The 25,808-nt window shown below is 45.3% G+C and overlaps 1 long non-coding RNA gene across 4 annotated transcripts in view; it reads left to right on the top strand.

Moving 5' to 3' along the window:
- LOC128874262 (uncharacterized) overlaps positions 1-23,603 on the top strand; it is a 69,073-nt gene extending 45,470 nt beyond the window's left edge. For all 4 annotated transcript variants that reach the window (XR_008456613.1, XR_008456614.1, XR_008456612.1 and 1 more), the window contains one exon: positions 23,394-23,603. This is a non-coding gene — a long non-coding RNA (uncharacterized LOC128874262). The remainder of the gene's footprint in view (positions 1-23,393) is intronic.
- Positions 23,604-25,808: the final 2,205 nt, after the last annotated feature.

Below are 25,808 nucleotides of genomic sequence, written 5' to 3'. Positions count from 1 at the left end.
CAGACTTATCTCCGAGACTCGTTCACGAGCTCACGTACCGGAAACTAGTTCGAATCCCGTCGTAACGACGCGGGACCATCGCACGGAAGATTTATGTCGCGTTTAACACGGCTGCGCCTTTTGTCCATCCAGTGGCAACATCACGCCTTCACGACTTTAAGAAGGGTTAACATCTATCTCTCTGTCATATCGCGTTAATACGAGATCTCCACCGGTCGTCACCGTTCAGCTCCAGCCTGGTCCACGATTTCGTGGCTAAATCGGCTCATTAACGAGTTTCGTGGGGGGTCCCGGTCCATTTGCATCACACTCGTCCTGGGAACCGGTCCAGCCACGTCGCGTTAACCCACTGCGACTGTTGGTTCAATTATTTATTCGTCATATCGCGAAAAGCACCGAACGAAGCCCTGGGAAAACGTCACAGAAAGCATAGAAAGCTTGAACGAATCATACGCTTGTGTTGCATCGAGATCGAATGCAAAAGAAAAATGACGTTGAAGCGTTTCAGAAGCTTAAGAAAAGTTTAGAATAATCCTCTTCTAATTTCTTCATAAATCCAAATTTCTGCATAAACGTTGAGTTAGTATTTACGCGGAGTATTATTCCTTTGTAAATTTCTTTATACTTCTTCATAAGTTTCTTTATTTGAATAGGTATCACTAATGGAATCATATCTCTGTTTTAACCTCACATAAAATTACTCATTCCTCCCTTTCACGAGCAGAGATACGTCTCCATTACGGACATTCTAATGGCTCCAGAGGTTGCATATCTCCGTCGGGGTGTATCTCAGATTCGCCGTATAAAATTTTCATGCATTTTCCCCCGAATCACCGTATCGAGAGCATCGCTACGAATCACTCCCTGGGCTCCCAGGGATTCGAGGCTATCCGTGCATTTAATCGCGACGGAACACGTTTCCGATACGGTACACGTCCAATCCCCCTTAATTTCGACGGAGCAGACGTGATGCATTGATTTTCCCGACTTTCCAATTTAATCAGTGACCGCCGGCGGCCCGCGAAGCAGCACGCCAACTGCAACGAAACCGGATTTCCGAATTCCTGATGGAAATGCAAATGTCATCAGACCGTGTGTCCAATTTGAAATTAGAGGAACACATCGAGCTCAGTGCCCGGAAAATTCTCGGCTCCGTAATTCCCTTTTCGACGTTTCCTTCGTCCCGGTTGCGGGACAGTTTCAATCCCAGCCGCTCTGGGAAATCCACCTTCTCCGTTTCTTCGCAGAATGCTCGAACATTGGCTGGAAATATTTTCACTGTGCGATTCTTTTCGATGTTATTCCACGAAAGAGGAGTACAGTAGGTGTGGAAATTAATTCGGTGCCTTTCTAAGGTAAAGTTACCAGATATTGAACCTATTCGCTGCCAATCACGTATTAAATCTTGGCGCCCAAGGCAAAAAGCCTTTAAATTTGCCTGGCAGTGAAAGGATTAAAAAGTGAAGCTATGAACTTGTAATTGTAAAACAAAATTTAGAAGCAATCTGTGTGATTCATAACCGCGAAATTTGGTACTTTAATATAACAAAATGGCTAGAGTTACAATCCTCAAGACATATATACTTTTTTCATTACATTAGAAAATATAATTATTCCGTGCCATTCAAGATAACCATAAGTCTTCCTGGTCAACAGCACGTGCCAAGGTATAATCGACCAATTATGCACACCTTTGACCATCGGATCACGAAATTCAGATTCCACATCGGATTCAATATCAAGATCCGGAACAGCATTTGCCCCTCGTGAAGCTATTTAGCGATTCAGGGTGCATTTTCGTCCGTGGATCGATTACCAGAGGGTTTGGAAGATGCTCGTCCGGCGAATGCGAGGCGATCGCTTCGAAATTGAATTCGCGAAGGTAAGCCACTGGAGATTCGGTTGGAAATCGTGCTCCTTAGATTGGCTTCACGGAAACGCGATTCCACTTGGCAGACGATTCCTGCCTGTTAACAGTCTAATTAACTCCCCGTTGCTGATAACTACACCGCGAACCCGTCGACGCGAAACACGCGTTTCGAAACGATTTCGCCGGATGAAACGCGACACTGGTAACAACGTTTTCGTTGCATTTAACTGCTCGAGGATGCCTCTTGGAAAACGATTCCCGCGTATCGCTTTACAGAGGTGCTAGTAGTTTCGTCAGGGGTTTCGAAACGTTTTCGTTTAGTTACTACGGTAGGGTGGGTGGTCGTTTCTTCGAATTTCAAAAGAAAACCTTGGGAACAGATCTTCGAAAGGATAAATGGTTTCGTTCACGATTTTTTAAGGAGTCAGTGATACCTCAAAATCGAGCAAATAAGTTATATCTAGTTAGTTATAAATAAAAAAGCAATTAAATTTCAGTGAAAGTGGTTTTTATTTTTAATGCCTCATATTTTTGCCTCATGCTCCCAGTTGCCATAAATGCATAAACTTCAGCAGGCTACTAGCCATGTACTGCAAATCACAGATATACAGTCAGTCTCATAAATATTCGTACCCTCTATATCCATTAAAAAAGTTTGTCTAAATTAAATAACAGGTTCGACGTTTTCAAATAAATGTTTCATTATAAATATATACATGAATAAACTTTGCACTTATATATATTATATAATATTATAGATACAGACAAATATAGACAAATTCCTTCAATAAATACAGAAGGTACGAATATTTCTGGGATCGACTGTATCTGCACGACGACCGAACAGATCAAATAAATTTTCCTTCCACGATGTGGAATTTGGACGACACCATAATCATGCCCACGGCCACTTCAGGAATAACGATCGCGACCGATTCTTTTCATACAGTTTCCTGTCCAAAAAAAGGAGCACGAATCTCTCGGTCGAGGAGCAGACTCCCGGAGACAGAACGATCGCGTAAAATCATTAAGCATCGTTTGCGAGGCAGAGGCAGCCTCCCGGGGACCGCGAAAATCTTGGCGGAATGCGTGTCTCCCATGATTCTTGGTTGACGTTGTTTTAAATGAATTTCCTAGCGAAGCTTCCGTCGAGAGCTCACGGCCAAACGACGCCGTGGCGCAGGACGGCCTCGCGTCGACGATTCCCCGTGGTAGATCATGTTATTCATGCGTCGAGAGGCCAGGGAACGTCATTACCGCATCCACCTCTGAACGAACGCGACCACCGACCTCCCCTACGCTCGTTGTCGTTCCCTTTCACCTGACAAATCGGCTGAATCTGAGCGACGGAGATTCTCGAAGACGAAACTTATAGTATAACGACGTTTTCCAGGGGCTGGGTGAAAAGCGTCGCTGCGGATAAAAAGGTGCACCCACGTAGGAGGGCGTCGCTGAATGGTGGAACCCCTCGACCGTCGAGGGTTGTAGCGGCAATGCGAAACCGGAACGGTCGTTTAGCTCGCGCGAATAGAGAGATATACGGTCGTTCAATCTTTTCTAATCGGTCTCTTCGTGCGGGACCTCGAGGGCGGTGTGTTGTTGCAGGTGGTCAGATCTCGGACCATTTGCATGGGATTTCGGGGATAACGCGTCGCGTGGGTGGTTTTCGTGGCGAAGTGAGGGCTCGTTAGACGACGCGGAGGTGTTTTCGAGGAGGACAGGGGGTGGCGAGTCAATCGGGACTGCGAAAGTTAGAGGGTCGAGGTCGTAGGGTCGATGCTGAAGAGTGTTTGCAGGAATAGCAGGAAAGAGATTTATTAAATGTGAGTTATATGTTGGTGGTTTGGAATGGATATATTCTCGAGACGACAATTGTATGTCTCTCAGATACCAACCCCCTCACTGCCTGTCAATTCTTATTTCTCTTGTCTGTAGTTTTGCCTGAGTAGCACCGGACCACGAGATGGATATATCATGTGTTTATTTTCGGAGATTTTAGGCTGTTGTCTAGTTATACTAGTGTCAGTTTGTTTGTAACTACAGTCAGTCTCATAAATATACCCTTTCTCTCTATGTCTACCTTATTTAACTTAATTAAATACTAGTTTTGGTATCACCAAATGAACGTTTCGTTATAACCATCCTGGAGCCATCCTAGCCCCAGGATAATATAATAATTCAACAATCTCTTCATCCAGAATCCGGAATTAGGTTTTAATCAGCGCCATAGCGGAGGCTGCGACAATCTCGCAGGATACAAAACACGTCACGTACAAAGGGGTCGTCAAAGCGTTCGCCAAATCCTTCAACAATATTTCACCCGTTTTCCAAGCCGCGGCGGGGACCATTCGCGTCGTCGTTCGATCCGGTTTTCCTCGTCGCGCGACAAACGCGGCCCGGTTCCGCACAAAGGCGCATCCTCGCGAGAGAATTTATCGCGACGGAACGACGTTTCCCGTGAAAAGCGTCGAAGAAAGGAAGCGAAGTGGTGCGAGCGGGGGGCGAAAAAAAGAGGAGGTGGACCCAGCCACCCATCCACGGTGAATAGGCGCGATGGAGCAACCTTCCAGGAAACCTACGCGAATCAATTCCCCGGATTGACTCCGCGCGCTCGCCAAGGCGCGTCTCGATTTTCCCGGGGCTTTCAGCGACGGGTACTGGGTGGAAAACGGGCGTCTATCCGCGGAATATTTCCACGGTGGTTCAATGGGAAACGGACCGGTCGGAATGCAATATACTCGGTCGGCAAGTGACTCGTTTCGAGGCTTGAGATCGACCGATGCCTGCGAGAGGGTGAACGCGGTGCGAGTGCAAGCTATCCCTCTCTTCGAGAAACTTTTACTTTCAACGCGATCGCTGCTATGCATCAGCTCTGTCGCATTCTAGTGGGAGATCAATGTTACATACACCAGGACAGCGATGGTTATTTTATCATTTAAGCGGGATTTAAGATAGGATGCACAGGATTTCTGTGTACGATCTCTGGCAGGCAGTAGAAATTTTCGTTTGGTTGAAGTATGGTAGCAAAGATTACTACGTCAAACCAGCTTGGTGATATCTTACATTTCTACGTACAGCGCACTCAGCTGTAATTTTTCATTTATCCCACATTAATTCTTAAGCATATTTTTATTTAAAAACATATTTCTGTTGCACAGATTTCTACAGTTAACAATATTCTTCAGTCCCTCGTATCACAATTTCTAGAACCTCCTAGAATTTCTTCAAAAATATTCCACGAGCCTCTAGCTCCACCTTCCTCCTCTCTAACTATTATACACAACCTTCCTTTCTCACAATCTTTAAAAATGCACACCTATGATAAAAACATCTCCGTAACCTCGCAATAAAGCCTGAATAAATTGGCGTCTTAACGAAATGTAGATCACGAAGGCGCACAGGGCATGGCGAGGATTCAAGGTGAATTTTCTTTGAGCGTGCACTGTTTCCCGTGCACGTAAATCGCGCCTCGCGAATTCTCGACGTTTCGCGGAAAACTCGCTATAATTGGGCCAGCGATAGAGTACGAATCGACGAGCGAGCATGTTTCCATCCGATGGAACATTCGCGAAGCCGCATTAGCGAGGAGCTCGCGGCTGGCACAATGGGCGCAACAAATGAACGCGACAAAGGGAGTCGAACGGCAGAACGATCGGGGCAAATTGGTTTGACAACAATGTGATTTATTGCTGCAAGTAGTCGATGCGAAATGATTGATATTGTGTATCTGGTTTTTGAGCGCGGTGCTCGCCGGGCGCCGCGCCCGATGATTAAAGCGATTGATGGCCACGCGAATTCGCGGGACGTGAAGGAAGAACGCGGATGCCCCATCCTGACGTTTGCGAATGTTTCAGGGGGTCTGTATGGGAGTCATCCATTTTGCGAATGGCTCCCTTTTTGTGCGTATTTAGTTTCTTGAAATGGATCGTGTTGGGGTTTGGGAATATTTTAGGAATTTAATTCTTTGCACTCGAGAGGTGACTCTCAGTCACCGCTAGGTTTTCTTTAGGTTTAATTTTTTTGGAACTCGAAGTGTCAATAAAATGATTGTCGTTGAGGCAAATGTGACCTATTTCTATTTCTCCTAACGAGCCTGATGAACCTCAACGATCGAAACGTGGCGTCAAATGATGACAAGCCAATAGAGATCTACTTCCTCCAAGGTAAAAGGAGTTCTAAGTTTGATTTGCACCAATTTATCGAAACCTTCCTGCAGATCTTCTGCAACGTCGTCCAAATAACGCGTGGCCAACGCAGTGGATCGCGTGGAAACGTTGATAACGCGAAACGGAATCGCTGATTGCTGGCAAACTTTCCTCCGCGCGATACGCCCCGCGGGGGTGTGATTTAATATTCCCTGCTTATAAAACGTTCCTCTTTGTGGCGCTCAGCCAATGACTCGGTAGAATGAGGGCGCCCATTAGCGGCGGTGGCTTCGACATCATTAAAAAAAAAGCGGAGAGAAAAAAAATAAAGGAGGGAAAAAGGAGTTCGCCGTTGGGAGATTCTTTCCGCGTGACAAATGGAAGCGCGTGCTCTCGCGCGGGAACTTATCGCCTCCCGTGAATCCGGAGGTGAACATTCCCGTGAAAGGCTCTTTAATGGCGTTGTGAACGCGTCGACGAAGCACGCTGAAACGGGACGGGGATCTCTCTTGGAATCAATTCGCAGATCGGCACTCGCTTTCATTTCCCTCGTTCAGCAGCTTCTGTGTGCTCTCTAACGGTCGCTGCCAGGATCGTATTCCTCGTTCCCGAGGCTCCCCGGGCTTCTTTCGTCACCTGAAAGGCAATAAAAGCCAGCGAATCGTTTTCATAACCTGTATCGTCGGATCTGAGCGCTTGATCTGCTCCTTTGTCTGCCTTTTTCGCGTCTTCCGCTCGACGTCGAGCGCATCCCTCCGTTAAGAGCGTGTCGTCGTCTTCTCGAAAAATTAAACAGATTTCTTGCATAGAAATGGTAGCTTGGACCTGTGTAACTAAGACGAACAAAGTTCCATCGATATTCATGATGTAGTAACAGACATGCAGCTCATGGATCGGGACTCTAAATGTAAAAAATGCATAAATCCCTTGTAAACGAATCTTTTGAAGAAGATGACTCTGGAACCAAGGGTCCAGACATAATTGCTTCCCTGAAAACTCAAAGTTGTAATCCCTTAATTTGGATACACACATCTTCATCTACGAGTCGCTATCACCTCACCAAGACCTGAAAGATAGTTTCAAGATCACCACGAATGGAGCCAATCGAGCCAAAAATCATAAACTAGGAACCGAAATAAATCCTCCTGTCTTGGACTGCGACTCCCCGGGGACTCCAACGACGGTTCTCCCGACCTAGCCACGGCCCTGCGTTTCCTGCTGAACGGGCATAGCGGTGTCGCACGTGGATTCGCGAAACGCAATCGCACCCTTACAACGCAGAGCCTCGGTCCAGGAGTGCACCCTTTGCCGCGGCGTCGCCGAGGAAGAAGTGCATTCATCGCGGAACGGAAGGGGGATGCAGCATATCAGTAGGATTGAGCCTCCTTCTCTCTCTACCCCTTTCGATCCCTGGTTTCAACGCGCCCCCTCCCCCTCGGTAACCTCCCGCCATCCCTTTCCGCTTCTCGGTCCCTTTTTGCTGTCAGGGACAGGACGTTGACCTGACCTGGTGAAACACATACGGAGGTCCTTACACGGACTCTGAACCGCACGGAACGCGGTGCACGCTCCAGAGAATGCACGATGCAATCCCGAGGAGAGGGATTTTTACATGGGGGTTGCACGGAGTGAGAGAGAAAGAGAGAGGGAGAGAGATAGTGAAATGGAACGGTGGTAAATGGCGGACGACGGTGGTAGTGGGGTCGCATTACGAGAGTGATACGGTGGTGGTGCGCCTTCGACGTCGTTCGACGGTGTCGTCGACGAGGCGATGGTGGAACCTGGCTGCGAACACGGAAAGGAGAGGATAAACGAACCGGGAGAGTCGAGATGTCGGTCGCGGGGGACTCGTCCCTTTTACTTTAAAGGTTGTCGTCGAGTGCGACGGTGGCAAGCATTCGTACCTGTTCAAATTTGGTCACACCTTCAGCTTCCTGCGTTCTCAGGTGTTTCAGGGATGGTTTATCAGAAAATTACTAAACTAATTGACGACTTCTATGTATTAAGCTTCTTCATATTAAATTTCGAAGCGAATTCTGTATGTATGAATGTGTATACGATCTGTGTTATAGGTTTCATATATTAGGGGTGGTTCACCAGACAAGCATTTTCCATACATGCAACATTAATCTTTTCAGACCTGAATTCTATATTCTCGTACTAATGTAATTTCTTCTTAGGGTTAACTTTGACTAAAATTTTGACTAAAAATTCTGATAGTATAGTTTTGGAGGAAAATCGGTCTTTCTACGTGTGCACAAATAAGGACATTCTAAACGATAGTTTGTCGTAGTAATATATTTTGTGTCTTCAATTGTGGACGCAAGGTCTAAAAGAGTTCTATTCAATTTTTTTTTTAAATTCTCCATGTATGTATGTTGTTCTCTATTTTCTATTATATCTGAGAAATGACTTAGGATGATCTTTTCACTACACTTTCGAAAAAATTCTGTACGGGTTCCCAGCTTTCTTCTATTCCAAGAAGCAGCCTCCTCTTCTCTCTTTTTTTATGATTGCAATTGTCGCTGCTTCGAAAGACGCGGTCTATATTTACAGAGACGAAGATATGTAAATTGCACGACCCGGTTCACCGTGGTCAGCCACTCGAGTCCTAGGCGTCCTTTGAACCTTATCGACGTGGCTGACCAGAGTGCGAGACAGTGAATTATTCAGCGGTCAGCCGATGGAACGATTCGTCTTCGAGGTCCTCCGCGCCATGGCGAAATTTCCTAATGGAGAAGTTTATGCTTCTCTCCTAAGAGCTTACCCCGTGTTTACCGATCCAAATCTAGCGGGATATTCACGGATTTTTGTACAGGAAATGTACTGAATCAACTTTCAGTTAAAGTAACCTCTGTATCACTGTGAGAGCACACTAGGTTCACACTAGGTAGCACACTGGATCGTTTTGGATATTTCCATTTTACTTGGTAGGAATGCTACAATTTACGAAAGTGTTAAAAATGGTCTAATTTAGGCAAGCATTGATTGGAGCAATTTCTACTTCAGCCACAATTGGGAAGGTTATTTTCTCAACACTCTATTCTCACTGAAAATTTCCTTCAATTAGAATATATATATATATATATATATATATATATATAAGACTGTAAGTTTATATCTTTACAGGTTTACAAGAATACGCATTTATACGTCTACAAATTCACAAGATTATAAGTATATAAAATACGAGTCTATAAATTGACAAGTCTCCGAGTCTATAAATCTACAAGTTCATGAGACTACAGGTTTACGAGTATACAAGTTCTCCATCTCGTTTGTCGTTAATCGCCACCTCAAAGTCTCAGCTGCGCGCTACAGAAAAATAGATCAAAAAGAAATCGCCGCGCCCCGTATCGCGATCAGGTCGGCATCCCTCGTGTAATTGTCGCGCTCGTAGATTGATCGCGATCGATCCAAGGAGAAAACCCACGAGGGTTGCACGGGATTCAGCGCGCGTTATCGGTAAAAATCGGATCGGTCAGAATCGAGATTTCGCAACGCGTCAACGACACAGCGTGCCGTACACATTCGAGTGCATTGATCCGGTCAACGCAGGGCGGCGCGGTGAATACGTTAAGTGCAGTCTTATATGGAAAAGTGGGAAGAGTGTGCGTTGCTGTACGGAGGTTGGTGTAACGCAGCAGGGAGAGGGGCAGAGGATCCAAGGGAGACAGAAGGAATCCGCGAGGGAGACCAAGTGGGAAAGCAGGGGAGGGAAAATGTACAGAGAGGACGGGAAAGAGGGATGAGAAAGTGGGAGAGGGAGGCCACCATACATTATGAATACACCACCATTCGCCACGCTTATTACTTCCTCTACAGGCTGATTCTCGTGACCAGGTCGAGCTACAGCTGTTTCAGAACCTTGAGGGAAGTGAAACCATTTCCAGGAGAAAATTATATATCATTTTTATATTAGACTGTGGAAGACTTTATGTGGATCTTTGTTAAGATTCTTCGGTGATTCGCACTATATTTTACGAGGTGGTACAGATTGTGGGAAGAATTGAAAAAAGATTGTCAATTTTTAGGATCTCAGGGGCTGTAGCTGGGACTACTGTGTGGTCCCAGCTGCAGTACGGGTTTGGCGAACCCGAGGTGCCCGAGCTCCCTGCAGGCCTATCGAGCTTCGACATAGAACGATAACAATGTAATATGTAAAAGAGAAAGAAAATATATAAATATGTTTTAGGACGAATAGTGACAAAGTCTGTCCAAGCCACAATGCTTCATAAATGGTAGAGTAAATCTTGTAGTAAAAAGTGAAATAGGCCTGCATGGTCTGCACACAGTCCAAAAGTCAACTTATATTATTTTCAGTTCGATATCGATTCTCTTTAGAATAACACACAGATCCATCCGCACTGGAAAATCCAAGTTTGCAGAAATATTTTTCTCTCCGCCTTTCTTCCCCTTATTTTGCATTACTGCCGGATCTATAGTAATCCATAGTTTGTCCCACTCGCGAGAATTGCTCTGTAAGAGAGTGCGCCGTCTAAAACGATGGAAACACTTCGTCGTCGAGAGAGAGTATTGATAAGTATTCCACGCATGGAAATACACGTGCAACCCCTTTGAAACGCTGCGGTCGCGAACCAGTAAACACGTTCTTACTTCCTGATCCCGCTGCGTTCGCCTTGCGGCTTTGCCGTGCACCGTTTCGCTAGCGATCAATGGCTGCCATCGTGAAGTGTTTTCGTTATTCGAAATCGTTGACTGGAACACGTTGGAAGTTGTTAGTCTCTCGAACAGAGTCGCGCTCCTTGCGTGCGGTTCGTTTCATTATTGCATTTCTGCCTCTTTTACGTAACGGGTCCCCGCTTGCACGAGTCCAGGTGCCACGCGATTATACGCCCGTCTTAAATCTTTGAGAACTGTGAGAAACTTCTGCCTGTCTCTTTACTTATTTGCCGAGCCGTGGCCCAGTTACAGCCCTGACTTTTGCAATTTTTTTTCTTTTATTCGCAAACTATACAATTTCTTATCGGTTGATACATGAGTTCTTCGATCTGAATTTTTCGTAGTTAACAATAGGGGCTTGTAGATTGTGGATTATTGAGACGATGGCTTTTGGTCGTGAAAGTAATTGTTCGTTTATTAACAAGAAAAATGATGAGTTTACAAGCTTACGAGCTTAAAAGTTTATAAATCCTAAATTTTTAATATTTTATTATTATGGAGTCACGATTGAGCTTCCGATTATCATTTCAACATCTTCTATTCGAGTAACGAGTCGAACGTATAAAATTGTGCAAAACGCAAAACTAAATGTTATATTACTCGAACTTTATATTATTTGCATTCAATTTCCATTCTACGTTCGATGGAATTTCGCGACAAAATTCCACGGAAATGTAGTATGTACGCCGTTCTCCCGTCAGAAATCGTGGAATTTTATCGAAGGTCGTGCGATTTCTGCCCCGTTCGTGACAAAATCCGAAGTAATCGTCAGACAGAGCAATGAATTTTTTATAGACGCCCAAAGCCTTGGCCGTCGTCGGGACGTTGATCGCAGTTAATAAATAACGGAACGAAGGCGGTTTTCGTTGCGGGTCAACCAACCCTGTATTATTGCTGAAACCCATTCACTGTCTACTTGGAAACCGACCTTACATTTTCATGCACCTTGATTCCTCCATCGCCTTAAGAATTTACATACTTCAAATTTTGACACGTCATACTGATCGAATTACTGATCTTATTACTAGTTCACAGAAGGATCAACAAACGATCCTTTGTCACGAACAATAGCGAGCAAATGGCTGCAACCCCATAAAACCGCGGTTTTCCAATCGCTCGCGAGCCGTCATTCTGGTCCAAATCAGGAACTCATAATCGAGTCTTTCTGCTCACTTTGAGAGCTGAAAATACACGTATGTTTACCGATCATCCGCAACGCAGCTTTCCAAGCATGCAGCTAATTAACTAACGTAAATTCAATTATCAGCGCGAGTCGTCGAACCCAATTTACCCATCCCCCGAAAAATCCTCCGGTCCGAAAAACGAGTCTCCCCTATCAATCATCGACCCTTTCGTAGTGATCGTCGCACCGTGCGCCCTATTCGCGTTCCATCGGTTTCGACTCGCTAAATATATCGCGACCCTTACGCTTTGGAACAGGTTTCTCGAAACATGATCAATAGTCGATCACTCGATTCATCGAATGTTTTGAGATATCGAATTAACCCGATATCACTTAGTCTTATCTTGATCTGCTTAAATTAATATATTTTCAGCACAAAAATTCTCACGTGTACTTAATAGATTTAAGAACATACATACAAGATTCGAAATGAATCTATTATATTTTTTTCGTCAAGACATGATCTTTCAACCCCGTGAAATAGAAAAGCCCGTCAAATGCTGGACCACTGTCACCCCTACCTCGTCTATTATAATTTCGTCATCGATCATAATCGAGATTAATTCAGAAATTTCACGATCGCGCGTTCCGACCACGTCGAGGGGACTCGTATCCCCGCGTCCCAGCATGAATTCTGGCTTTTTCGACGCGGGGTCGTCGGTTTTGGAGCGAATTCGCGGGAACTCGCGGGTCGCCAAGGGCGCGAGCATAGACAGGGGTAGAAGGAGGCTGAACACGCGGAGATCCGAGCGTGGCGTAGGATTAACAACCGGATAATGAAGTCAGTGTTTCATGCCCTGTGAAATTGCGCCCGCTCCGCTCGCCATTCGATTCTCGCTTTGATTGCGCCATGGGCGAAAGCGCAATGCCCATAAACCGGTCCAACGTTGAGCACCATCGCCAGAGAGAGTGGCCTTCCCCGTGAAAACCATCCCACCCCACCCCCCGGCCTCCCCCCTTGAAAACTCTCGTACACCGGAGGATTTTCCGCGGCTGAAATTTCCACGGTTTTCTGGAATCGTCGCGCCGCTTTCAAACGACGCGAGCCACCGTTTCGCTTTACAGACCTTTCACGCCGTATTACGCGGGGCTTTCCGGTGTTTTCCAAAAATTCCTGCTAAAGCCATTACCGCGAGGGGGTGCCTCGTGGACGGGAACGCGCCGTGTTTTTCCAGAGGGCGCGCCGCGGAGACCAGAGGGTTCATTCGCAGCGCGACCGGAAATAATTGACAGGGACTCGGCGAGAACTGAAACGGTGGCTAAATAAATCCCATTGCTTCACTTTTCAGAAAACGGGCCACCCTTTTCGTGTTTTATCGTTCATTTTGCTCCCTCTCGATGGCTCATTCGAAAACGTGCTTCCAGCAGGGATAGCTTTTTGGGTGATGTTCAGGATATTAACATTTTTAGATTATTTCCAAATCTATTTATTAGCCCGATCGCACACGGCGTAACCGATCAGTTTCAAACCACTCTGAAACTAGTTGCATGCGACCATGGATCCAATTCTTCAGTAGGTAAAATAATGAGCGCAAACGGTTTGCAACACTAATTTCAAATCGGTTGCGCCGTGTGCGATTGGCCTTAAGGTCGATTCAGACTATACGACACGGATCGTCACGTTCCGGCAACGACACGTACCAGCACCGACACGACAAAACATTCAAACACGAGTTTCAATGGAACTATTCACACTATTCCCGTTGACGGAACGTTCAGGTCGGTGTCTGTTAAGTGTGAATAGTTCCATTAAAACGCGCGTTTTAATGTTTTGTCGTGTCGGTGCCGGTACGTGTCGTTGCCGGAACGTGTCGTATAGTCTGAGTCGACCTTAACACTGATCTAGACCTAACGTCTCTTACGTCTACCTACCTAGGTGATTGGGTTCAGGGTATTGAAATTTTTAGATAATTTCCAAATCTATTTATTACACTGATCTAGACCTAACATCTCTTAAAAAGAAATCCATCCAATTCCCTGCGTCTACCTATCTACTCCCAACCCACAGTTCTTGACCTCCTTTTCAATATTTTTCTCTCATTCTAGAAGTATTCTCCTACAAACTCTCCCCAAAAATCTTTGAACTATCTCATTCAGTCCAAACGATCCTTCACTCTGAACAACTCCATTCGTCCTCCCCTCCCCTCGCGCGTCCTCCAGTTTTTGTCTCTGCACCTTTTATCAACCATTTAAAGACGTAAACCTATCGACTGGAGTTTCGATAATTCACTTACGGTCGGGGAGACGATTGGGAAATAATGTTCCGTGGACGGTTCGCTGTTTTCCCGTTGGAGCTCACGAAGACAGATCCTTTCTCGTAAACGGATGCATCGAACTCCCGCGCTCATAGGATTGAATATTCGACGGATTATACGATACAATTTTCACGGGTGATTGAACGCTTTCGTCGTGACGTTCTCCGCGATCTCGATGGCATTCGGACAGCTAGGTGAATTTTCATCGGATGTATTGGGGAACGAAGATCGAACCGAGGTGGGGGGAGGGGGAGAGGAGGACAAGCCCCGTTATTTGCTTTCACTTGTGCATATTTCTCGCTATCGCGTATTATATCGTGGGTCTTTGTCATTATTATCAGGGTAGGATTGAAAAATACGTGGACGAATAGTAATAGCTTTTTTTACCGTGACGTGAAAGTTTTGTGGAGAGGATATTTGTAGAATGGTGGAAAATTGTGGTTTGGGTTGGCTATTAAGATTAGGTATGTATTTTATAGGATGGAGATCCTATTGTAGCTAAATATTTTTTAATCAAAAGTCGTTTACACAAGATGGTTTATAAGTTTATAGATTCACAAGTTCATAAATTTATAAACGCCAAGCTTGTATCATTCTCAACCCCTAAAATGTTCTAATGTTCTTCGTGAAATGAAACGAAACGAAATTAATTAAACATATCAATACGAAAAATACGTGTAAACTTTGAGCGGTATTAATACAGCCTAAAACTATTCGTTTCGCTTCTCAGTACATCCATTAAACATCGTTACCGAATAATGAAACGCGTCATTGGTACAATTCTCGCCTGAAAGAATACACCGTTCACGTATCGAGTTTCCACGGTATCGGTGAAACTCGCGCGGTACGATTTTTCCTCTGCTGGCGATACTTGGACCAGAACCCGATCGTTAAAGCCACCTTTTGGCGTCCGCTCGGATTCAATTTCCCTGTGGCCGGTCAACGCGTTCCGTTCCCAATTAAAATAAGACCCCGGTCGATTTTCATGTAAATTCGTGAAATCCATAATGCCGGGGTTTTACCGACGCGTTCGATAAATCGAGGAGTCGCAATCACCGAGGCTTTCAGGCGGTCCCTCGTCAAGGGGTGCGACGGCGGTCTCCACGGTCGTTGTCCATGGATATGACGACGATGATGATGATTATCATCATTGTGGCCCCGAGCCTGGTATCTCGCCGCAACCGCGGATGACGTACCCCCGGTGTTTCGGGGCTTCGCCTCTCTTTTCTGTCTTTTCATTACGGCTTAATGAAGCGATGCAGGCCGAAAGCAATTACCTGCATAAACCGACGCCCGTCGTTACGCCGTTATTTATCAGCCGCGTCGCCGTCGGATCATTATTATCGGATACGTCCGCGTTAGATGAGTGACCGTGTCTCGGATACGGTCGATGACGACCATGGGGTCGACAGTTGTTGAGTTATGCGTTCATAAGCTCAAGCTTACAATTCTAAACGTTTATGGATTCGTTAGTTTAGGAGGTTACAAGGTTACTAATCTACACGTTTACAAGTTTAGAAGGGATACGTGGGCAAGTTTAGAAGGGAATGATGAAAGCTTAGGGTCTCTTACACCGGGGGCCGACAGTTGCTGAGTTTATACGGTTATAAGTTCATGAGCTTACAAATTTAGACGTTTACAGATTCATTAGTTTATGATGTTACAGGTTTATTGATCTACACGTTTATAGGTTCACGAGGTTACAAGCTCAGAAGAGATACATGGGTCTGTATGTATGGGAATGGCGAAGCCTCGATGTCTTTAAACCAGGCACCGCAGTAGTAATAACAACGAAAGTTTATAAGTTCGTATTAGTAAACGTTCATGAACTCAAAAATTTACAAAATTTTGTGGCTTATAAAGCTTAGTACTCCATAAATATAATAAAATTATTCGTGGTCTAGGCTTGCAAAGAAAATCAGGAGAATCTTTCTCCATCCCATAGCTAGAAAATATAAAGCGTTCAGATCTGTCGCCACATAAATAGTTCTCGTATCGGCATAAACGCGTGAAAACCGCCTGTAATTATCGCGAGGCCCATTTGCGTTAGACGAATACTCGATACGGTTAATGGTAAACGCAGGGAGCTTTAACGAGTTCGAAGTGCCATGAACATAACGCCTGAAGAGAGCCGCTGGTCAGCCATCGCGAAAAGCTAACCCCTTTCACAGGGGGTGAATCATCAACGGTGTCCGCGGCCTCGATGATCTCACCGCGGTGGCCTCCGATCCGAATGACGGTTCGACTGCCCGTGGAGCGCTCGAACGAATCGAAAACGCTGCCCATAAATGATCGCTGCCGATGAAAATGGCCTCTGGATATTTCGGTTAGCTGAAAATCCGTTCTGTCGTAAATCGACACTGGACAGTGGGCAAATGTTTAACCGATGGCGGAACGCGAAACAGCGTTGGTTGGAAAATAATACGTGGGGCATTGAAAGTATTGTATTCTTAATTTTCGTTAGTAAAACTTTTGAGAGACTTTTGTCTGACGAATACATGATTGCTCTACTGAAGAGTTGGAAAGAATGAGCCTAAGGGGAGGTCTGATACAGTAATCAGAATTTTGGAATTATTGAATGATTGTTAGACTTGTCACATAAACTAACGACTAATAGTATTACTATTATACATTCTGTACAGATTCATATAGTCAGAACTAGGATCGTTTCCATACGATAAGCGTACCCATTTGTTATCACTTGAGCGAGGAATCATGGATTTTGAAGGGAAAACTCTGCAGTCATTGGAACGTCGATTACCAGGGTACCGATTATCCAGATTCCTGATTAATGAACCAAGTACCATAGAAATTCTTGAATCCCTGATGTTCGAATCTAAATAATGGAACGTTGCTGAGCTCCTTATTTGTCTCAACAATCAGTGTTCTATAATACGTGCATATACCTACATTATCAATGGCAAAGCACTACACGTGTACGCGAACCTCTCATCATAATGAGCACGTGGGTGAATAGGCAAATTTCTATAGCATAGATCGCCATTATCCATCGAGGACAATAGAGCCATAAGGTCGATGAAATGTTAAATATTCGGAACATATAATGACAAACGTGAGGATGAGTAAACAGTACGAGTTCAACGAGAAGAAAAACACAAATCTTATATTTTGGATAGAACTGATCAATCATAAGTCGTATATGAAGTAGTTAACACTAATACATATAATAAAAATAAAATTGAATACAGGAGGACGTGAAAATGATTCAACTACGATATTCACGTGGCTGTAGCTTTTTAGATAAGAAAAAGAGATCTGATTCTTCTAAATAAACGGAACCTAAAGTACGTCTGTCTATTTTCTATTCGTAAACTCCAAAGCGAAGCGATCAAGGCGGATTAACGCGACGTGACACGAACGCGAAAATGCAACCTGCGCGCAGGGACGATCGAAATTAAAGCGTCCGCGCGAAAATCCCAGATTTATGCCGATCTGGGCAGTCCTCTGTACCCCTGGCTTGATGATCTCGACCCAGCAAGCAATGATTCCCGCTTCGGGGGGCGGCTGAAATTCTCTCGCCTTCTCTCCCACTCTGTTCAGTTCTCGTCCAGGTCCCAGCCAATATGGGATGATGAACTACGCGGATTGAAAGCGATCACGGGTGTTAACAGCGTTATAACATCCAGGGCAGCTCGGATATATTGCAGCCGCCATGTTCGCGGTGACTATAGTGTTTCGCGCGACGGGAGACGAAGCCCAGCTTTTATGCAAACCCTATCAGTGAGTCATTGGTACCATTTCCCGCTAGGACTCGTTCATAGAGACTCTAAAACATCAAAAGCAGGCTAGAATTTTTATTCGTTGGTCCATTTCTCTTCAGGTTTCTTCACAGATTTTATTAAATCACTGTTTACAGATATGTAATTAGGGGACGTATCAAAAGTTTTCTCTCTGCTGTTGAAACGAAAAGAAAGACTCTGCTTGAATTTTAATTCACAAGAGCAGCTAAAATTTCGCATTTAGTGTTCGTCTTTCGTTGCAAAATGTGCCAACAAGGATCGCATTATATAAAATAGTCTAACTTCGGAAACGTGTCTTTCTTGGTACCGTTAGACTTGATTATACATTCTTACAGCTTTCTTGAAACGTTGACCTCACCGCATGGATTTACGTTTCCAGTGGTCAAGGGACATCCGAGTGCAAAGGGTCGATACCTTAAGCGTACGAAACTCCTCGAATTAACTGAGTTCTCAACGTGGCTCCTCCACTGACCCGAAAAATCTCCTCCGGCCTCCGTCTCCCGAACGCTTCCTCTAAACAAAATTCAAACACGAACAAGCCGAGCGAATGTTTCCAAGATTAAATAGTCCCGGTTCCGTGTCGGAGTCTGAAATCACGCCGTCGCGCGTCAAAAGCGTAACTCTGAAAAAGTCGTGCTCGCGAAAGTTTGCAAAGCGTCTTCGATCCGCGTCGACGGAGGCAACCGAACAGGACACGTTTGAATCAGCCTCCTTTGAGCGAGAGTAGAGTGAAAAAAAAAAAATTGCACAGGGAAAGGATTACGGGCGGCGAGGGAGGCAGGGTTGCGCTCATTAAGTCGCTTTCGCGTGTTCAGCGCGCGCCAGTTTTCCCGCAGACAGGCTGCTCGCGGATCAGAGGAATCCAAAGAAATCCATTAGCGTTTGAAACGGAATATCACGGCTCCTCGGTAGACGCGTTTTCCGTTTCACCTGCCACGGGTAACAACCGATTATAAACCGACGGCGCTGGGCGCTGATGGCTTTCTGGTTTTGAGTTTCCTGCCCGGGAAACGTGAGAGATCCGTCTCCGTGATTCGCCACGGGGTACATAAGCGTCCTCGCATGTGCACACACGCTGCCACTCAACGGTCTTACGACATCCTGCTGGTCTTAACAAAGCCTGGCATTACAAGGTGCTCGGATCATCTCTTTCTACTTGCTTTCGTTACCTATTGTTCTATTTTAATGGAAGTATTCTTTCTACGTTTCTTTTGTGTATCTTTTTTTTTTTATTCTGTTCCAGTACATTTCTTTCTAGGATGTTTAGGATAGGGATAGCGTATCTCTGAATTTTTTTTAATAGCGTACTGAATTTTTTAATACATGCATACATTCTTGGTACAGTGAAAAGGTATTATTATTATTAGAAAATTACTAATTCACTAGCAGGTGTATCTTTAATATCAGTCACCTTTCAAAGGTGTTCTCTTAGCTATCCGTAACCCAAATTATTTTTCTGCGAAGAATTGTACAGAGGAGACCAGGAAAGCGACAAGTACTTACAGTAAGTAGTAGATTTATTAAAAAATTTTCCCGTCGAGGAACATTGCCGTCCAGGGGCATTGTAAGTCGCGGCCATGTCGGGGAAACTCGCGTCCGACTTATAATCCGTCGAAGGAGCCAACACTGTGCATTTTACGGGGCTTTATTACGAATTAAGCGTAATTCCGCCCCAGCCGCAGGGAAACTGCGCGCTCGTAAACTCGAATTATTTATGACCTAGCGTATATCCATTTCACCGCGCGCGAAAATAATTTTCCAACGCTGGCTGATGGCCGTCGAGGCAGCACGAGGCAGAGCTGAGACATGAAAGATTCGTACGGGCACTAGACGACGTTGCAAAAGGCTTTTGACAAGAACAGTGCCTCCATGTCGAAAGCAAAGACGGTAGTTGCCTTACTTCTTTTAGTTAGTTATTATTAGGGTCTCCTATTCGTACAAAAAAATTCCTGTAGCTTGTACGCCCAATAATTTTCTAAATGGGAAATCTCAAACGTCACCCAGCTTCTCGAGTTCCAACTCCAGTCACTCTGTAAGACTGGCATATTAGTCTTCCTATTAGAAAAGATCACTTGACAAATTCTCATAGACGCAAAATTTGAAATTCGTGTTATCTAATAGTTCCCTTCCTTTAAAAAGATCTTGAACGTCACCCTTTACTTCGACTCCCCGTTCACATTGTTAAAATTCTCCTTTAGTCACATCTACGAAACTCCACCACCATTTCACATCAAATTAATTTCAATATCCATTATATTACTTCTTCCACAGTCTCATCCCTTGCGAATGTCTTCGACCTCCCACTTCGCTCCCACTTGTCACCTGTCTCCAAATACACTCGCAATACCTTTGTAGTCATCCGTTTGCGCGTCGCGGACGTTCCTGCCGCGCGAAACGAAATCGACAAAGGGGGCGAGAGAGTCTCACCCCCGGGGTCGTTCCTCGAACACGCAGCCCCTTGATGCACACGCGTGTACACACGGGCAATAATGCAGTGATACACCCGGTGTTTAGTACTCGTATTATCGTGATCCGTGTTTGACCACGGTTCGCAGCCGCGGCTGTTTGCGCGATACACATCCTAGTAGATTGCTACCGGTCGAATCGCGATATCGAGGCAGATGTATCGTTAAGATATCGAGTGATATCAAGCGTCGAATATGTCTGGCGAACGGCGTACGTACCAGGTATTCACGATCGCAGCCCTCAAACGTTCGGAGGGAAGCGAACGTTTCGAGCAGACATCGATTTCGACGGTTAGGGCCGATGGGAAAGGCGCCGGCGATAGCCAAGCTACGATTTCGACGTGGCGAACAGCGAAACATTCTTCGATTCGGGGCAGTTAAGGTTTCTGCTTTCTATTTTTTAGGTGCGCGTAGTGTTGTCTTAATAGCGATAATAATTTGAGTTAGGATTTCTAGAACCCATCATTCTTAATTGTTTATAAATTGGGAACTTGAAAAGTTGGTGGAAGAAATTTGGTTATGTGATCATCGATTTTTCTCTTACATTTCGAAAAATTTCAGTGGAAGGAATAAAGGGTGACTCGCATAAGGTATTTTCTTGGGAATTATTAGAGATGGTCACAAAGTTTTCCAAAGTACTTTTTCGCTGAAATTCGTTGCATAATTGTCGCATATCCTCACCTCTTCTCAGATTCGTTTGCTCAGAATCTCGTTAGCTTACCACCCTTACTCACGTCTTTCCGCCAAACATATTCCGACAACGTCGCCCCATGACCATAAAGACGTTCGTACGTCCATGACGTTGCAATATCACGTCGCGCAGACGGACGTTGCGGGCGAAGCTGCCACGTATAAATTGTCCGGGGCAGTCGTCGAAAATGGGAAAATTTTTACGTAGCCTGGTCTCGATCGTTCACCGCGAATGAATGGTCGGTGGGGGTGGTACGGAAAGTGGCCACTCAAAAAAAAAAAAAAAAAAAAAAAAAGCCGTTCACGGCTCGGATCGGGCCGTGTGTACACGCGTGCATGCACGCCCGAGATACGAGGCCTCTTTACGAGCAATATCTAATGGATTGCATCGGCCGAGCGCAAACGTTAAATTTGACGTTCACGATTATTGCGGCCCTCCGGGGAGGCAGCCAGAAACACAGCACGAAGGGGGTGGACGACGCTCGACGTTAATTTTATAATCCCAGCGAAAAAGTTACGACCCCTCGAGTCGACCGAGTCCGGATCTCTTTTCCTCTTTTCCCCGCGCTTTTATACCCTTTATGTCTCAACCCCCCCCCCCCCCAGCTACACCCCCACGTGCAACGCGTTTCGCGGTTCCCGCTTTGTCACGTTCTATCGCCGAATCTCGCGGAACTGCCGCCACTGCTGGGGGTTTGTTTCGACGACGAGATTCTTTGTCTGGAATACGAATTTTCTGATCCCACGATACTTCTACAAGCAGACTTTTAACAGGTGCGAGGAATTCATTGAGAAATCGTTTGTCCCGAATTTCGAATTTTTGGGAAAGTAATCTTTATTTTGGTTCGCGCTGACGCTAGATCGTTTCCTGTTTTTGGTTTTTCTTTCATTCATGGGAGCGAATGTGATTTAGTGTGCTACACTGGAAATTGATTCAAGAAAATGCAAGAGGAATGGACACGTAGAGTCAGTCTCATAAGTACTCGTTACCCTCTATATCTATTGAAGAAAGTCTAATCCAAATGATAGGCTTCACGTTTCCGAAATCAATTCACCATTATAAGTACGTACATGAACAAACTTCGCGCATTTATATATTTATAATTACAAATTCATTTGGAAACATGAAGCATTCATTTACATTATAACAAATTTCTTCAATAAATGTAGAGGGATAATAGGAGAATAAATGTCACCCGTTTCACAACATACCAAGTACAAAATCACTCAAAACCTGTAGAGATTACCTTCTCAATTTCAAGCTCTGTCACTCTAAAAAATCTCATCTAAATACCCCCAGACGTGGATAGTGATGCGCACAAGACGAGACGAAACGATATTTCTACAATTTAAATCTCGATCTCGACGAGATCTCCAGTTGACGAATTCCAACTGAATAATATCCAGTCAGAGCACTCGCAAATAACCGGATGGCTACTGCGTTCAGGCAATTTCCGCACTCTTTAGTCATCGCCACGGTCACGGTTTCAGCCCCTCGAGACTGCGGGTTCCTCTGCTAAAGTCGAAAGGGTTGCGTCGGTGCAATATTCATAAGTAAGCTGGTTGGTTTTCGCGCTCACGGACGGCTGTTAAGTTTAACGGAGTTACGCGTGTTAACGGGTCCGCGCTTTACGCTCAAGAAAGTTGCTTTGACGCCGCCAAGGGATGGTTTCCAGGAGTCAGGGTGGCGTTTGTCCCGTAAAGCCTTCGTCTCCTCCCCCTCCGCACCCCTGTCCAGATTTATTTCGCGACGACAGCAAAGTGGAAATTCTTGCGAGGCATTCTTTCGTTTTATTGTTTATTCAGATACTCGTTATAATTTCATGGGGCGGCTGTTTACGTGCAACGTGCACGCGAAACGATCCCGTTTAGGGCTCTAAACGGCTTTTTTCTCCCCGGGGGGCACAAAGGAGCTTCCAGCCAGCTGAAACGTTTCGCAACGCTGCTCCTTGACCGGCTTTGTGCTTAGCCTTTACAGGGAATAATTAGCGCGCTATCAAAAGCGATTATGAAAATTTCACGGGAAACGCGACGGGATCGTTCGCTGCTCTCCAGCCAACGTTGCGAAAGTTTTTATGTTGCGCAATGTTACGTTTTTCTCAGTAGTGGATGTTGAAGTTTTGTTTGAGTGGCTTGTTGGTCTTGCAGTGATCTGAGCTTAAAAAGCGGAGACATTCAATTTTTCTTAGAGATGGTTATTTTGAATCGTTGGAGGTTTTGTTCGAACCTGCAATTTTTTAGAAATTGTAGATTCTAAGGATAGATAAATTCGACTTTTAAACGAAAGGAGAATATTATAATAGTTAGACTAATAATTTTGTTTCGATTCATTTGTTCACAGGTTCGGTCCAAAAGTGCAGATTTCTGGGATGGTTTCTTTCCAAGAAACAGCAACAAGAATTCAAAGTTTCGATGTAGTAAAAATAAAAGAACCTGAGCAGTGCTATACTCCCAAGTTATACCAAACACATGTAACCTACAGAGTCATACAAACTACTACGTCGTCCAAGCAACAACTACTAATAGTACAACTTAATAATAAAATACAGCTTGATCCAGTACTGTTCCTCCAGATAATACCAAACGCATCAAAACAAACTCATCCATTTTCCAACTGCAACATCCCACCAACCTCTCATCCAAGCCAAGAAGAAACTCAACATCAGATCAGTGCTCGACGTCTCCAACGACAAAGCCATTTCGCTGTAACTCGAAAGCTCCGAAAACTGGTAGCAATTCCCTCCGAGTATCGTCGCACCGAAAGCGAGGACTTGGAACCCAGTTTGGGCGCCCCCCCCCCTCGACGACGACGTCCGAGCATTCATCGGTCCCCTGGATGGAAACGAATTATTTCAGACGACGGGAGTGATTGCCACATATTCCCGCGCGAACAAACGGCACACGCATCCTTCCAGACGTTCGGTGGCGACGGTGTGCGTGCGCACGCACGCCTCGTTCGATGATTACCCCAAGTTATTACCTAGATGCTGGGCGCTTTTGTGCCCTCGCGGAGGATGCAACAACGCCGTCATCGGTTTCCTGCCGATTCGTATTACGGGCGCATTGTGCGTCCTCCCGAGGACACCGCGCCGGCAGAAGGACGATGGAAGGAAGCTCCTCGAGGATCGTCATTTCCGGACCGACGCTGCCTCGCTCGCTTTGTTCCCCTGATTATTCCTCGCATCGCGTTCGTGGAAGGAGCACGGTCCTGTCGCATAATGGGGATGATGCACTCATTACTGCGACGTCGACGAGGAACCCGACTTCGAAGCGTTTCGCAACGTCGCGGGCGGGGAAAGAAGTGCATCCTTCGTCTCTTTTGGTGAATGGGATCTCACTCGTGGGAATAATTTTGTTTCGTCTCAGGAAATGTGATTCGTATGACTTGGAGTGATTTGGCTGTTATGGGGGCGGAGGCGGGGCAGGGGGGGGGGGGCTGAAGACCTCTGCATGGTTCTCGAGTGAAGATTCTTGATGACGAGGGACGAATCTTTGCTCAGTTTCTCTCTACTTGTTGTAGAAGATGTGCACAAGCATTGTGGGGACATTCTTAGATGGAAGTTTATATTGCGGTGATGTCTTGCATGATTCGAGCCAGCTAATTTTAGTATTTTTTAATTTTCTTGGATGACCTCTGCAAAAGAATCTCTGCAAGGGTCGTTGGAGACCTCTTCGAAGATTGGATAAACGCTTGGCGAGAAATCAATTAAAAATTGGCTTCCATTGACGAATGATGTCACCGAAGCGAGAACAAAGAGGCTGTTTCGTCGATTCGAAACGCTTCGTTTTTTTTTTGTTTTGTTGGAGCATGTTTCATCGCTACGTTTTTTTCAATATCCACCGTGACGCCAAATTGCGTTTCTCGCGGACAGCGCGCGTCCAATTTCGGAGCGATTGACAAACAAAAAATAATAGAGACGGCGTGTAACATACATCGCTGGGAAAAAGTTGTTTTGAACCAGTAAACAGATGAATACATTCCATTTGCAATGGAGGCTGCAGATTTCATGTAGCGTAGTTTTAAACTAAAAAAGTATTGCAAGTAAACTCATTTATTTAAATGTCCACTAACCAATGCGGGCGTGGATTAAAGAACTAGAAGCATAGAAAAAGAAATAGGTCTTTTAACTATCTGTCTATTCTGTCAACTTTAAAACATCATAGAGACACTTTTCTCAACATTGGATTTACCTTCTCGATACAGAATAATCTTCATCTCTCCACAGTGTCTCTGATAATTTAATCATCGCCTCCAATCTAATCAACCACCCGAAAATTTCAATTCGAGACGCCAGTAGTGGTCTGACACCCCTCGAAGAAGCTCCGAGTCTCGCGCTGGTTCTCCGTTCAAAGCAAAAAGCAAAGAATGCGGTAAGATCGCAAGAGAAGACGATCGCTCCGCGGCGGTGATTACCTCCCGTTGCGATAAACACGCAGAAACAGAAGAACACGGTTTTTCTCAGTGATACCCAGGGCAGTGAAGCGTCGGGACGCTGGTTGCGCGTCTACGAACGCATCGAAGCGCACGTACGCGCGAGCACAAAGCCAGAAAAGCGCGAAGCTCGAGCAGAGGATCGTCTCGTGCTTTCCGTGTGCCATCGTTGGGCGTCGTTACGCTCCCCAGTCGAAGGATGACGCCGTGGTTTTAATTACGCGGGATGAAAGTGCGTACACTGACGCGCGCGCACGTCGCCTTTCTTTGCTCGCTCGCCTTTTAAATGGAGCAACGCGTGACACATATGCCGCCACCCTAAGA

This window comes from Hylaeus volcanicus, chromosome 3 (genome assembly GCF_026283585.1).
Source record: "Hylaeus volcanicus isolate JK05 chromosome 3, UHH_iyHylVolc1.0_haploid, whole genome shotgun sequence".
NCBI classification, from domain to species: domain Eukaryota; kingdom Metazoa; phylum Arthropoda; class Insecta; order Hymenoptera; family Colletidae; genus Hylaeus; species Hylaeus volcanicus.
Note: the sequence above shows the minus strand (reverse complement) of the source record. Positions and strands in the feature narration are given on the sequence as shown.